General features: G+C 41.9%; 1 protein-coding gene across 2 annotated transcripts in view; it reads left to right on the forward strand.

The window, feature by feature from the left end:
- LOC128665795 (beta-1,4 N-acetylgalactosaminyltransferase 2-like) overlaps positions 1–16,423 on the forward strand; it is a 325,846-nt gene that overhangs the window by 284,105 nt on the left and 25,318 nt on the right. The window lies entirely within an intron of this gene.

Consider the following 16,423-nt stretch of genomic DNA (forward strand, 5'->3'; position numbering starts at 1 on the left):
TAACCCTTAACTGCCATATAGCCCACCCCAAATTACCCTCTACACTATTAACCCTTAACTGCCATATAGCCCACCCCAAATTACCCTCTACACTATTAACCCTTAACTGCCATATAGCCCACCCCAAATTACCCTCTACACTATTAACCCTTAACTGTCATATAGCCCACCCCAAATTACCCTCTACACTATTAACCCCTAACTGCCATATAGCCCACCCCAAATTACCCTCTACACTATTAACCCTTAACTGTCATATAGCCCACCCCAAATTACCCTCTACACTATTAACCCTTAACTGCCACATAGCCCACCCCAAATTACCCTCTGCACTATTAACCCTTAACTGCCATATAGCCCACCCCAAATTACCCTCTACACTATTAACCCTTAACTGTCATATAGCCCACCCCAAATTACCCTCTACACTATTAACCCTTAACTGTCATATAACCCACCCCAAATTACCCTCTACACTATTAACCCTTAACTGCCACATAGCCCACCCCAAATTACCCTCTACACTATTAACCCTTAACTGTCATATAGCCCACCCCAAATTACCCTCTATTAACCCATAACTGCCATATAGCCCACCCCAAATTACCCTCTACACTATTAACCCTTAACTGCCATATAGCCCACCCCAAATTACCCTCTGCACTATTAACCCTTAACTGTCATATAGCCCACCCCAAATTACCCTCTATTTACTCTTAACTGCCATATAGCCCACCCCAAATTACCCTTCTACACTATTAACCCCTAAACTGTCATATAGCCCACCCCAAATTACCCTCTGCACTATTAACCCTTAACTGTCATATAGCCCACCCCAAATTACCCTCTATTAACCCTTAAATGCCATATAGCCCACCCCAAATTACCCTTCTACACTATTAACCCCTAAACTGCCACATAGCCCACCACAAATTACCCTGCTACGCTATTAACCCCTAAACTGCCACATAGCCCACCCCAAATTAGCCGCTACACTATTAACCCATAACTGCCATATAGCCCACCCCAAATTACCCTCTACACTATTAACCCTTAACTGCCATATAGCCCACCCCAAATTACCCTCTACACTATTAACCCTTAACTGCCATATAGCCCACCCCAAATTACCCTCTACACTATTAACCCTTAACTGCCATATAGCCCACCCCAAATTACCCTCTACACTATTAACCCTTAACTGCCATATAGCCCACCCCAAATTACCCTCTACACTATTAACCCTTAACTGTCATATAGCCCACCCCAAATTACCCTCTGCACTATTAACCCTTAACTGTCATATAGCCCACCCCAAATTACCCTCTACACTATTAACCCTTAACTGTCATATAGCCCACCCCAAATTACCCTGCTACGCTATTAACCCCTAAACTGCCACATAGCCCACCACAAATTACCCTGCTACGCTATTAACCCCTAAACTGCCACATAGCCAACTGTAAATTACCTACTACACTATTAACCCCTAAACTGCCACATAGCCCACAACAAATTACCCTGCTTCAATATTAACCCCTAAACTGCCGCATAGCCCACCTCAATAAATGACCCTGCTACACTATTAACCCCTAAACTGCCACATAGCCCACCCCAAATTGTCCCTCTACACTATTAACCCATAAACTGCCACATAGCTCACCTAAAATTACCCTTCTACACTTTTAGCACCTAAACTGCTACATAGCCCACTGCAAAGTACCCGCTACACTATTAACCCCTAAACTGCTACAAATCCCACTCCAAATTACCATGCTACACTATTAACCCCTAAACTGCCACATAGCCCACCACAAATTACCCTGCTACGCTATTAACCCCTAAACTGCCACATAGCCCACCACAAATTACCCTGCTACGCTATTAACCCCTAAACTGCCACATAGCCCACCCCAAATTAGCCGCTACACTAATAACCCCTAAACTGCCACATAGCCAACTGTAAATTACCTACTACACTATTAACCCATAAACTGCCACGTAGCCTACTGCAAATTACCCGCTACACTATTAACCCCTAAACTGCCACATAGGCCACTGCAAATTACCCGCTACACTATTAACCCCTAAACTGCTACAAATCCCACTCCAAATTACCATGCTACACTATTAACCCCTAAACTGCCACATAGCCCACCACAAATTACCCTGCTACGCTATTAACCCCTAAACTGCCACATAGCCCACCACAAATTACCCTGCTACGCTATTAACCCCTAAACTGCCACATAGCCCACCCCAAATTAGCCGCTACACTAATAACCCCTAAACTGCCACATAGCCCACTGCAAATTAACTGCTACACTATTAACCCATAAACTGCCACGTAGCCTACTGCAAATTACCCGCTACACTATTAACCCCTAAACTGCCACATAGGCCACTGCAAATTACCCGCTACACTATTAACCCCTAAACTGCCACAAATCTCACTCCAAATTACCCTGCTACACTATTAACCCCTAAACTGCCACATAGCCCACAACAAATTACCCTGCTTCACTATTAACCCCTAAACTGCCGCATAGCCCACCTCAATAAATGACCCTGCTACACTATTAACCCCTAAACTGCCACATAGCCCACCCCAAATTACCTGCTACACTATTAACCCCTGTACTGCCACATAGCCCACCCCAAATTAGCCACTACACTAATAACCCCTAAACTGCCACATAGCCAACTGCAAATTACCTGCTACGCTATTAACCCCTAAACTGCCAAATAGCTCACCTCAAATTACCCCTCTACACTATCAACCCCTAAACTGTCACATAGCCCATCGCAGATTATCCCTTCACACTTTTAACCCCTAAACTGCCACATAGCCCACCACAAATTACCCCTCTACACTTTTTTTTTTTTTAATAATTTTTATTTGAGGTTCAATCGAAGGCATACAGGGTCACAAAAGCAAGTCTTACATCACATGGAATAAAACTTCAGAGTTACAAAAGGCATAAACTGTAAAATGCAAGGATGAAGAATATAAAGTCAACATTTTACACATTATGAAGACATAATAAGAATAGGGTGCCAAACTTCTGGAAACCTTCTAAATGACACCATAGGTCGCTTTTGGACCTCTATAGATAAAAGGTAGTAATAAAGCTAGAGAAGAAATTTATAAACATGAGACCAACTATGGATCTCAACAGTGAACCTAATTTTTATAACATTTAGCAACAAGAAAACATAAGTACGTTGCGATAAATTCAAAATAACAGTAGTAGCTGTGAATAATATAAAGAGAACTGTTATGAAATCGAGCAATCCTGCTAGACTAGGCGGGAAAAGTAAACATAGTAATAGACAGCTATGCAGTGGGGTGTACTTATGAGGGGAATTGTTTGGGTACAATATGGGTAAGAGAGGTTCAAATATATTCCCATGTACATCAGGTAATATAAATAACACTACACTGGCTGCTATATCACAAGATTAATTAAACAGAAAGGAATTGAGATCAGTAGGTGTATTAATATACAAAACCAAGCTAAAACCTCTTTTTATAACAAATACATTCTTATGCATAGGTAATACGGTAATATACATATGAATGATACAAGAGATTCTGTAACCATAGGGGGTTGGGTGAGGTGCAGCATAGACAAGAAAAGCTGCATAGTTGTCCCTCTTAGTATAGAGGGTGCATTATATTATAACTGGGGGGGAAGAGGGGGTAATGTTTTAGTCGGGGGGGGGGGGGAGGAGGAGGTGGTAATATGGAGGTGATAGGCAAGATGTATAAACAGAGCACTAAATCTGCGATGGGGGTTTCTAGGGCGCATGGTTAGTTATAAGGTAGCCAATAAACTGCAAAGTTTTGCTAGTAAAGAAGGGAAATAGGGTGTGGTATGTGCAACAAATACCGTGTATGTATATTAAGAGTTGTAAAAGTGAGGCAGTGCGGCATTGGAAAGATAAGCCGCATATTTAGCCCTCCTAAACTAGGAGGTATATTAAGGTGGGGGGGGGGAGGAGGTGGTAGAATGAGGATGATAATCTAAATATATGAACAGAGCTCAGAGTCTGTGGTGAGAGTTGCGAGGGCACATGGGTTGTTAGAGGGTAAATAGGAGCAGGTTATTTATAAGATAGGTCAATGCCATGTCCTGCATAAAGAAGCTTAGAGAACTTAAGGTAATAGCTTCGACACTGGGTAGTTATATGATAATATAGAACTAAATATATATATACTAGACAATCCTGTAAAGCTCAAGAGGGACACCAAGCTAAATATTATGGTAACCTGCAAGAGTTTCCCAAGTAAGGGACAAGTAGAGTACGGTGTAAACAAGAAAAAACGTGCAACCAAATCTCCCAACAAAGGAGGTATATTGGAATATGGAGTGTGGAATATGGGATATGGAATGTGGAATACGAGATATGGGGTTGAAGGAGGTGGTTATTTAATTGTGTTTAGTGGAGAATATCAGAGAATTGTATCTCTCCCAACAATATTCTGCTCAGTGAAACCCAAGAATTCAGGATATTTTTAATAAGGGTTATGCAGCTCTGTCATATAGTGTAAGGGCGAGAAGTTAAGTATCAAGGTACTAGTGCAGGTCCAGCCTGCGCTAGAAAACAGGTCATCTTGTAATGCTTGGGGTCTGCATATCACATAAACGTAAATTGGTAGCATAATTACAGCGCTCCTATACATAAGTTCACATAGAGTTAACATTTAAATCTCTTGTATTTGCTATGGCTATCTAACAATTATAAATGTAGCAGTAGAAACATGCCTAGAGAGACTGTGTCTGAAACATTTCTATGGAGCTATATATTTGTAGATTATAGACATCAAGCTGCCCCGGCCGCTGGCAGCAATGAGCCATAAGTAGAAACTACACCTAAACTCCAGATGCGTAAGATATATAGATCTGCAGACATGAAAATATTATGTAGGGTCTGTTTATATCATTATGGGTACCAGTAAGCAGTAAGGAGCCTGCAAAGATAAGGAAGTACACATATGTGGGCGAAGGAGACAAAAAAAAAAAAAAAAATTAGGTAAACATATAGTTCAGCAAAAACACATACACAAACCACTTGAATCATACAATAAAATATTTAGGACATGTCATTGCTATCGCTAGCAACACGGTGAAACTGGGTCAATGAGCATTAACAAGACAATATTCTTGGGTTGCAGGGTATAAGATCTATGCATAGGGAAGGTGTGCTTGCCTATCATAGCTGAATTATATTTTCTAGGGCCTAGATTTAGAGTTCGGCGGTAAAAGGGCTGTTAACGCTCCGCGGGTTTTTTTCTGGCCGCACCATAAATTTAACTCTGGTATCGAGAGTTCAAACAAATGCTGCGTTAGGCTCCAAAAAAGGAGCGTAGAGCATTTTTACCGCAAATGCAACTCTCGATACCAGAGTTGCTTACGGACGCGGCCGGCATCAAAAACGTGCTCGTGCACGATTCTCCCATAGGAAACAATGGGGCTGTTTGAGCAGAAAAAAAACCTAACACCTGCAAAAAAGCAGCGTTCAGCTCCTAACGCAGCCCCATTGTTTCCTATGGGGAAACACTTCCTACGTCTGCACCTAACACCCTAACATGTACCCCGAGTCTAAACACCCCTAACCTTACACTTATTAACTCCTAATCTGCCGCCCCCGCTATCGCTGACCCCTGCATTACACTTTTAACCCCTAATCTGCCGCTCCGTAAACCGCCGCCACCTACGTTATCCCTATGTACCCCTAATCTGCTGCCCTAACATCGCCGACCCCTATGTTATATTTATTAACCCCTAATCTGCCGCCCCCAACGTCGCCGACACCTGCCTACACTTATTAACCCCTAATCTGCCGAGCGGACCTGAGCGCTACTATAATAAAGTTATTAACCCCTAATCCGCCTCACTAACCCTATCATAAATAGTATTAACCCCTAATCTGCCCTCCCTAACATCGCCGACACCTACCTTCAATTATTAACCCCTAATCTGCCGACCGGAGCTCACCGCTATTCTAATAAATGTATTAACCCCTAAAGCTAAGTCTAACCCTAACACTAACACCCCCCTAACTTAAATATAATTTTTATCTAACGAAATAAATTAACTCTTATTAAATAAATAATTCCTATTTAAAGCTAAATACTTACCTGTAAAATACATCCTAATATAGCTACAATATAATTTATAATTATATTATAGCTATTTTAGGATTAATATTTATTTTACAGGCAACTTTGTAATTATTTTAACCAGGTACAATAGCTATTAAATAGTTAAGAACTATTTAATAGTTACCTAGTTAAAATAATAACAAATTTACCTGTAAAATAAATCCTAACCTAAGATATAATTAAACCTAACACTACCCTATCAATAAAATAATTAAATAAACTACCTACAATTACCTACAATTAACCTAACACTACACTATCAATAAATTAATTAAACACAATTGCTACAAATAAATACAATTAAATAAACTAGCTAAAGTACAAAAAATAAAAAAGAACTAAGTTACAGAAAATAATAAAATATTTACAAAGATAAGAAAAATATTACAACAATTTTAAACTAATTACACCTACTCTAAGCCCCCTAATAAAATAACAAAGCCCCCCAAAATAAAAAATTCCCTACCCTATTCTAAAATACAAATATTACAAGCTCTTTTACCTTACCAGCCCTGAACAGGGCCCTTTGCGGGGCATGCCCCAAGAATTTCAGCTCTTTTGCCTGTAAAAAAAAACATACAATACCCCCCCCCAACATTACAACCCACCACCCACATACCCCTAATCTAACCCAAACCCCCCTTAAATAAACCTAACACTACCCCCCTGATGATCTTCCTACCTTGTCTTCACCATGCCAGGTTCACCGATCCGTCCTGGCTCCAAGATCTTCATCTAACCCAAGCGGGGGCTAGACATCCACTGAAGAAGTCCAGAAGAGGGTCCAAAGTCTTCCTCCTATCCGGCAAGAAGAGGACATCCGGACCGGCAAACATCTTCTCCAAGCGGCATCTTCTATCTTCTTCCATCCGATGACGACCGGCTCCATCTTGAAGACCTCCAGCGCGGATCCATCCTCTTCTTCCGACGACTAGACGACGAATGACGGTTCCTTTAAGGGACGTCATCCAAGATGGCGTCCCTCGAATTCCGATTGGCTGATAGGATTCTATCAGCCAATCGGAATTAAGGTAGGAATTTTCTGATTGGCTGATGGAATCAGCCAATCAGAATCAAGTTCAATCCGATTGGCTGATCCAATCAGCCAATCAGATTGAGCTCGCATTCTATTGGCTGTTCCGATCAGGTAAGGAAGATCAAGGTAGGAAGATCATCAGGGGGGTAGTGTTAGGTTTATTTAAGGGGGGTTTGGGTTAGATTAGGGGTATGTGGGTGGTGGGTTGTAATGTTGGGGGGGGGTATTGTATGTTTTTTTTTACAGGCAAAAGAGCTGAAATTCTTGGGGCATGCCCCGCAAAGGGCCCTGTTCAGGGCTGGTAAGGTAAAAGAGCGTGTAATATTTGTATTTTAGAATAGGGTAGGGAATTTTTTATTTTGGGGGGCTTTGTTATTTTATTAGGGGGCTTAGAGTAGGTGTAATTAGTTTAAAATTGTTGTAATATTTTTCTTATCTTTGTAAATATTTTATTATTTTCTGTAACTTAGTTCTTTTTTATTTTTTGTACTTTAGCTAGTTTATTTAATTTTATTTATTTGTAGCAATTGTGTTTAATTAATTTATTGATAGTGTAGTGTTAGGTTAATTGTAGGTAATTGTAGGTAGTTTATTTAATTATTTTATTGATAGGGTAGTGTTAGGTTTAATTATATCTTAGGTTAGGATTTATTTTACAGGTAAATTTGTTATTATTTTAACTAGGTAACTATTAAATAGTTCTTAACTATTTAATAGCTATTGTACCTGGTTAAAATAATTACAAAGTTGCCTGTAAAATAAATATTAATCCTAAAATAGCTATAATATAATTATAAATTATATTGTAGCTATATTAGGATTTATTTTACAGGTAAGTATTTAGCTTTAAATAGGAATTATTTATTTAATAAGAGTTAATTTATTTCGTTAGATAAAAATTATATTTAACTTAGGGGGGTGTTAGTGTTAGGGTTAGACTTAGCTTTAGGGGTTAATACATTTATTAGAATAGCGGTGAGCTCCGGTCGGCAGATTAGGGGTTAATAATTGAAGGTAGGTGTCGGCGATGTTAGGGAGGGCAGATTAGGGGTTAATACTATTTATGATAGGGTTAGTGAGGCGGATTAGGGGTTAATAACTTTATTATAGTAGCGCTCAGGTCCGCTCGGCAGATTAGGGGTTAATAAGTGTAGGTAGGTGTCGGCGACGTTGTGGGGGGCAGATTAGGGGTTAATAAATATAACATAGGGGTCGGCGATGTTTGGGGCAGCAGATTAGGGGTACATAGGGATAACGTAGGTGGCGGCGATTTGCGGTCGGAAGATTAGGGGTTAATTATTTTAAGTAGCTTGCGGCGACGTTGTGGGGGGCAAGTTAGGGGTTAATAGATATAATACAGGGGTCGGCGGTGTTAGGGGCAGCAGATTAGGGGTACATAAGTATAACGTAGGTGGCGGTCGGCAGATTAGGGGTTAAAATTTTTAATCGAGTGGCGGCGATGTGGGGGGACCTCGGTTTAGGGGTACATAGGTAGTTTATGGGTGTTAGTGTACTTTAGGGTACAGTAGTTAAGAGCTTTATAAACCGGCGTTAGCCAGAAAGCTCTTAACTCCTGCTATTTTCAGGCGGCTGGAATCTTGTCGTTAGAGCTCTAACGCTCACTGCAGAAACGACTCTAAATACCGGCGTTAGGAAGATCCCATTGAAAAGATAGGCTACGCAAATGGCGTAGGGGGATCTGCGGTATGGAAAAGTCGCGGCTGTAAAGTGAGCGTTAGACCCTTTAATCACTGACTCCAAATACCAGCGGGCGCCCAAAACCAGCGTTAGGAGCCTCTAACGCTGGTTTTGACGGCTACCGCCGAACTCTAAATCTAGGCCTAGGTGTCTTAGTGAAAAATTGAGAAGTGCGGTATACAAGTAAACCATTGAGAACAGAAGTATAGCTATTTCGTAAAGCTAATTTAGGAGCTAACCATAGTATGACTAGAAATATAATAAACCCAATAAAACCATTAACTAAAACATAAAAAATATAGCATAACACCTGGTACCTAATAAAAGCTGTAGGAAACAATAAAATATAACTTTAGAGTTCTCTGAAATGGGTTATAGTGGAAGAGTCCAGTGGGGTAGAGGCAGTAAATGTTGTTAACTGTCCGGCATACAGTTCTATCACCCATTTAACCAATTCCTCGTCTGGGGTCTATTGAATCCCACAGATCCTGAATGATTGTTGTATGCCTTCAAGAAGGAAGGAGCATTTGCATCCATATTTAATTGGTGTCAATGAAGCGTTATAAAAACACATGGGGCTGAGGTTTACAGTGAACTGTCAATAAAAGTAAAGGCTTGTGACATTAATATCCCCTAACGAAAGTAAGGCTGAGAACAGTGCCAGAAGAGAGAGCCGAAATGAGATGAGAGTAGCGTACCAGAGTCTATGCCATAAACGTATCGTGAGGGGTCTGCTCAAGATACACCACGAGTTACCAGCTCAGCCTACTCCCAATCGCGCTGTTCGGGCTGGAGGATCCATAGAAGGGTAGATCAATAGAAAGAGTTTGAGGGCTTGTAACGACAGGCTAACGGTTCTCACCACGTTGCAATGATCCGGTAACAGGGTCAGGCCAAAGTGTGAAGCTAAGCAAGACCCAAAATCTGTTTCATAGGTGCGCCATGTGGTTGCTTTGGAAGTGAGTGTCGGGTTATGGTGCGCATCAGGATTGTCCCCATTGCAGAAAGTCGCCATGTGGTCATCGCTAACTATTGTATGAGATACTATAGGACCATGCAGAGGAGCTGTACATGACGGAGATGTAGGTAATATACCTAGATCCCCTTTTCCGCGCACCTTCCCAAAGGCCTCCAATAGTGAAACCTCCAGTCTCGCAAAGTGAGCCTGCAACATCTGAGTAATACTCTTCTCCATCGCAGTAAGCGGCACAGTAGTCGCCTGCATTGTCATCAGCATGAAGTGGGTTGTGAGTAGTGGCTGCTCAAGAGCAACACCTTCCGTGATTGTGTTAGGTGCGCAGGCAATCAGCAGGCCATGGCGACACCTCGCTGTGCGTTGCGATCTGCTCCAGAATGAATGTTCAATATACCTCCGGTGTCAGCAATCACTGCTTAGGGCACACCAGTTGCCCCTGAGCTATTTCCAGACCTCCATAAGTAATTTTCCCCAAGCTATATGTAGCAATAAGGCCTAATGAGTGGCTTGTAGCACAGAGCTCCCATGAGATGAGACCATCTTGGTCGCTAGTTGTCTCCGCCCCCTACCCCTCTACACTTTTAACCCCTAAACCACCACATAACCCACCGCAAATTACCAGCTACACCATTAACCCCATCGCAAAATATCCCCTAACCTCTTAGCAGCTAACCAAGACCTCAAACTGACACCTCCTAAGCTACAAAAAAATAAAAAAACTACCAAAAATTAAAAAAATAACAAACAATCAGACCTATCCTAAAACAGTCACCTTAAAAAAAGCCCACCCTAAAGTAAAACCAAAACCTACTCTAAAAATTGTCCTGAAAATGGCATTTGTCTGGCAGTGTCCTAGTTTAAGTAAATAGCTCTTTCTCTTGTTAAGTGTATCCAGTCCACGGATCATCCATTACTTATGGGATATTAACTCCTCCCCAACAGGAAGTGCAAGAGGATTCACCCAGCAGAGCTGCTATATAGCTCCTCCCCTAACTGCCATTACCAGTCATTCTCTTGCACCCAACGAATAGATAGGATGTGTGAGAGGACTGTGGTGATTATACTTAGTTTCATACCTTCAATCAAAAGTTTGTTATTTTATAATAGCACCGGAGTGTGTTATTCCTTCTCTGGTAGAATTTGAAGAAGAATCTACCTGAGTTTTTCTATGATTTTAGCCGGAGTAGTTAAGATCATATTGCTGTTTCTCGGCCATCTGAGGAGAGGTAAACTTCAGATCAGGGGACAGCGGGCAGATTAATCTGCAAAGAGGTATGTAGCAGCTTATTATTTTCTGACAATGGAATTTATGAGAAAATTCTGCCATACCGATATAATGTAAACTCAGCCTTAAATGCAGTAGCAGCAACTGGTATCAGGCTGTCATGTATGTATATTTTACACTTCAGTATTCTGGGGAATGGCACTTCACTGGAATTATACTGTATGCATAAAACTTTAGCCTAATTTGCAGGGACTAGCAACAGGCTTTTTAATAACACTCAATTTATTAATGTTAAACGTTTTTTGCTGGCATGTAAAATCGTTTAATTTTCTGAGGTACTGGGTGAAAAAATGTTTTGGGCACTATTTTTTTCCACTTGGCAGTCGTTTTATTTAATTTATGACAGTTTACTGATCTCTCTCACTGTTATGTGTGAGGGGGAGGGGCCTTTTTTGGCGCTTTTGCTACGCATCAAAAAATTCAGTCAGAAGTTTATTGTCTTCCCTGCATGATCCGGTTCATCTCTACAGAACTCAGGGGTCTTCAAAACTTGTTTTGAGGGAGGTAATCACTCACAGCAGAGCTGTGAGATTGTAGTTGACTGTGATAAAAAAACGTTTATTTCTGTATTTTTTTTTCTGCTATCAGGGTTAGTTATCCTTTGCTAATGGGAGCAATCCTTTGCTAAAATTGTGTTTTTTACAAAGATTTGATGCTATAACTTTTCAGTTTATTAATTTTCAACTGTCATAACTTTTTCTGTGCTTCTTATAGGCACAGTACGTTTTCATATTATAGTAAATTACTTGAAAAGTATTTCCAAGTTGCTAGTTTATTTGCTAGTGTGTTAAACATGTCTGATTCAGAGGAAGATATCTGTGCTATATGTGCTAAAGCCAAAGTGGAGCCCAATAGAAATTTATGTACTAACTGTATTGATGCTACTTTAAATAAAAGTCAATAGGGGAGGTGTTAGCGGCTCTGAATGATTGTAACACAGTTGCAATACCAGAGAAAATGTGTAGGTTGGATAAATATTTTGCGGTACCGGCGAGTACTGACGTTTTTCCTATACCTAAGAGACTTACTGAAATTGTTACTAAGGAGTGGGATAGACCCGGTGTGCCGTTCTCACCCCCTCCGATATTTAGAAAGATGTTTCCAATAGACGCCACCACACGGGACTTATGGCAAACGGTCCCTAAGGTGGAGGGAGCAGTTTCTACTTTAGCTAAGCGTACCACTATCCCGGTGGAGGATAGCTGTGCCTTTTCAGATCCAATGGATAAAAAGTTAGAGGGTTACCTTAAGAAAAGGTTTTATATTGCAACCTCTTGCATGCATTGCGCCTGTCACGGCTGCAGCAGCATTTTGGTTTGAGTCTCTGGAAGAGACACTTGAATCAGCTCCATTAGATGAGATTACACACAAGCTTAAAGCCCTTAAGTTAGCTAACTCATTTATTTCAGATGCCGTAGTACATTTAACTAAACTTACGGCTAAGAATTCCGGATTCGCCATTCAGGCACGCAGAGCACTGTGGCTAAAATCCTGGTCAGCTGACGTTACTTCTAAATCTAAATTGCTTAATATACCTTTCAAAGGGCAGACCTTATTCGGGCCCGGGTTGAAAGAAATTATCGCTGACATTACAGGAGGTAAAGGCCATGCCCTGCCTCAAGACAGAGCCAAACCTAAGGCTAGACAGTCTAATTTTCGTTCCTTTCGTAATTTCAAAGCAGGAGCAGCATCAACTTCCTCTGCACCAAAACAGGAAGGAGCTGTTGCTCGCTACAGACAAGGCTGGAGACCTAACCAGTCCTGGAACAAGGGCAAGCAGGCCAGGAAACCTGCTGCTGCCCCTAAGACAGCATGAATCGAGGGCCCCCGATCCGGGAACGGATCTAGTGGGGGGCAGACTTTCTCTCTTCGCCCAGGCTTGGGCAAGAGATGTCCAGGATCCCTGGGCGTTAGAGATCATATCTCAGGGATACCTTCTAGACTTCAAATTCTCTCCCCCAAGAGGGAGATTTCATCTGTCAAGGTTGTCAACAAACTAAATAAAGAAAGAGGCGTTTCTACGCTGCATACAAGATCTTTTATTAATGGGAGTGATCCATCCGGTTCCGCGGTCGGAACAAGGACAAGGGTTTTACTCAAATCTGTTTGTGGTTCCCAAAAAAGAGGGAACTTTCAGGCCAATCTTGGATTTAAAGATCCTAAACAAATTCCTAAGAGTTCCATCGTTCAAAATGGAAACTATTCGGACAATTTTACCCATGATCCAAAAGGGTCAGTACATGACCACAGTGGATTTAAAGGATGCTTACCTTCACATACCGATTCACAAAGATCATTACCGGTATCTAAGGTTTGCCTTTCTAGACAGGCATTACCAGTTTGTAGCTCTTCCAATCGGATTGGCTACGGCTCCGAGAATCTTCACAAAGGTTCTGGGTGCTCTTCTGGCGGTACTAAGACCGCGAGGAATTGCGGTAGCTCCGTACCTAGACGACATTCTGATACAAGCTTCAAGCTTTCAAACTGCCAAGTATCATACAGAGTTAGTACTGGCATTTCTAAGGTCGCATGGATGGAAGGTGAACGAAAAGAAGAGTTCTCTCTTTCCACTCACAAGAGTTCCCTTCTTGGGGACTCTTATAGATTCTGTAGAAATGAAGATTTACCTGATAGAAGACAGGTTAACAAAGCTTCAAAATGCATGCCGTGTCCTTCATTCCATTCAACACCCGTCAGTAGCTCAATGCATGGAGGTGATCGGCTTAATGGTAGCGGCAATGGACATAGTACCCTTTGCACGCCTACATCTCAGACCGCTGCAATTGTGCATGCTAAGTCAGTGGAATGGGGATTACTCAGACTTGTCCCCTACTCTGAATCTGGATCAAGAGACCAGAAATTCTCTTCTATGGTGGCTTTCTCGGCCACATCTGTCCAGGGGGATGCCATTCAGCAGGCCGGACTGGACAATTGTAACAACAGACGCCAGCCTACTAGGTTGGGGCGCTGTCTGGAATTCTCTGAAGGCTCAGGGACAATGGAATCAGGAGGAGAGTCTCCTACCAATAAACATTCTGGAATTGAGAGCAGTTCTCAATGCCCTTCTGGCTTGGCCCCAGTTAACAACTCGGGGGTTCATCAGGTTTCAGTCGGACAACATCACGACTGTAGCTTACATCAACCATCAGGGAGGGACAAGAAGCTCCCTAGCAATGATGGAAGTATCAAAGATAATTCGCTGGGCAGAGTCTCACTCTTGCCACCTGTCAGCAATCCACATCCCGGGAGTGGAGAACTGGGAGGCGGATTTCTTAAGTCGTCAGACTTTTCATCCGGGGGAGTGGGAACTTCATCCGGAGGTCTTTGCCCAAATACTTCGACGTTGGGGCAAACCAGAGATAGATCTCATGGCGTCTCGACAGAACGCCAAGCTTCCTCGTTACGGGTCCAGATCCAGGGATCCGGGAGCGGTTCTGATAGATGCTTTGACAGCACCTTGGACCTTCGGGATGGCTTATGTGTTTCCACCCTTCCCGATGCTTCCTCGATTGATTGCCAGAATCAAACAGGAGAGAGCATCAGTGATTCTAATAGCGCCTGCATGGCCATGCAGGACTTGGTATGCAGATCTAGTGGACATGTCATCCTGTCCACCTTGGTCGCTACCTCTGAAACAGGACCTTCTGATGCAGGGTCCCTTCAAACATCAAAATCTAATTTCTCTGAAGCTGACTGCTTGGAAATTGAACGCTTGATTTTATCAAAACGTGGTTTTTCTGAGTCAGTTATTGATACCTTAATACAGGCTAGGAAGCCTGTTACCAGAAAGATTTACCATAAGATATGGCGCAAATACTTATATTGGTGCGAATCCAAGAGTTACTCATGGAGTAAGGTTAGGATTCCGAGGATATTGTCTTTTCTACAAGAAGGTTTAGAAAAGGGTTTATCCGCTAGTTCCTTAAAGGGACAGATTTCAGCTCTGTCCATTCTTTTACACAAACGTCTGTCAGAAGTTCCGGACGTTCAAGCTTTTTATCAGGCTTTAGCTAGGATCAAGCCTGTGTTTAAAACTGTTGCTCCACCATGGAGTTTGAACTTAGTTCTTAATGTTTTACAGGGGGTTCCGTTTGAACCCCTTCATTCCATTGATATCAAGTTGTTATCTTGGAAAGTTCTGTTTTTAATGGCGATTTCCTCGGCTCGAAGAGTCTCTGAGTTATCTGCCTTACATTGTGATTCTCCTTATCTGATTTTTCATTCAGACTAGGTAGTTCTGCGTACTAAACCTGGGTTCCTACCTAAGGTGGTCACTAACAGGAATATCAATCAAGAGATTGTGGTTCCATCTTTGTGTCCTAATCCTTCTTCGAAAAAGGAACGTCTGCTACACAATCTAGATGTAGTCCGTGCCCTGAAATTTTATCTACAGGCAACTAAGGATTTTCGACAAACGTCTTCCCTGTTTGTCGTTTATTCTGGTCAGAGGAGAGGTCAAAAAGCTTCGGCTACCTCTCTCTCCTTTTGGCTTCGTAGCATAATACGGTTAGCCTATGAGACTGCTGGACAGCAGCCTCCTGAAAGAATTACAGCACATTCTACTAGAGCTGTGGCTTCCACTTGGGCCTTTAAGAATGAGGCTTCTGTTGAACAGATTTGCAAGGCTGCAACTTGGTCTTCTCTTCATACTTTTTCCAAATTTTCCAAATTTGACACTTTTGCTTCTTCGGAGGCTGTTTTTGGGAGAAAGGTTCTTCAGGCAGTGGTTCCTTCCGTATAAAGAGCCTGCCTGTCCCTCCCGTCATCCGTGTACTTTAGCTTTGGTATTGGTATCCCATAAGTAATGGATGATCCGTGGACTGGATACACTTAACAAGAGAAAACATAATTTATGCTTACCTGATAAATTTATTTCTCTTGTAGTGTATCCAGTCCACGGCCCGCCCTGTCACTTTAAGGCAGGTAATTTTTCCATTAAACTACAGTCACCACTGCACCCTATGGTTTTCCTTTCTCTGCATGTTTTCGGTCGAATGACTGGTAATGGCAGTTAGGGGAGGAGCTATATAGCAGCTCTGCTGGGTGAATCCTCTTGCACTTCCTGTTGGGGAGGAGTTAATATCCCATAAGTAATGGATGATCCGTGGACTGGATACACTACAAGAGAAATAAATTTATCAGGTAAGCATAAATTATGTTTTTGCATAAATTCCTATACTAAAACCAAAGTAACCCCCCACCCCCCAAAAAAACCTTCTTTAAAATAACATATCCTAAAAAGAGATTCCTTGAAAGCGC

This window comes from Bombina bombina, chromosome 7, assembly GCF_027579735.1.
Source record: "Bombina bombina isolate aBomBom1 chromosome 7, aBomBom1.pri, whole genome shotgun sequence".
NCBI lineage: Eukaryota > Metazoa > Chordata > Amphibia > Anura > Bombinatoridae > Bombina > Bombina bombina.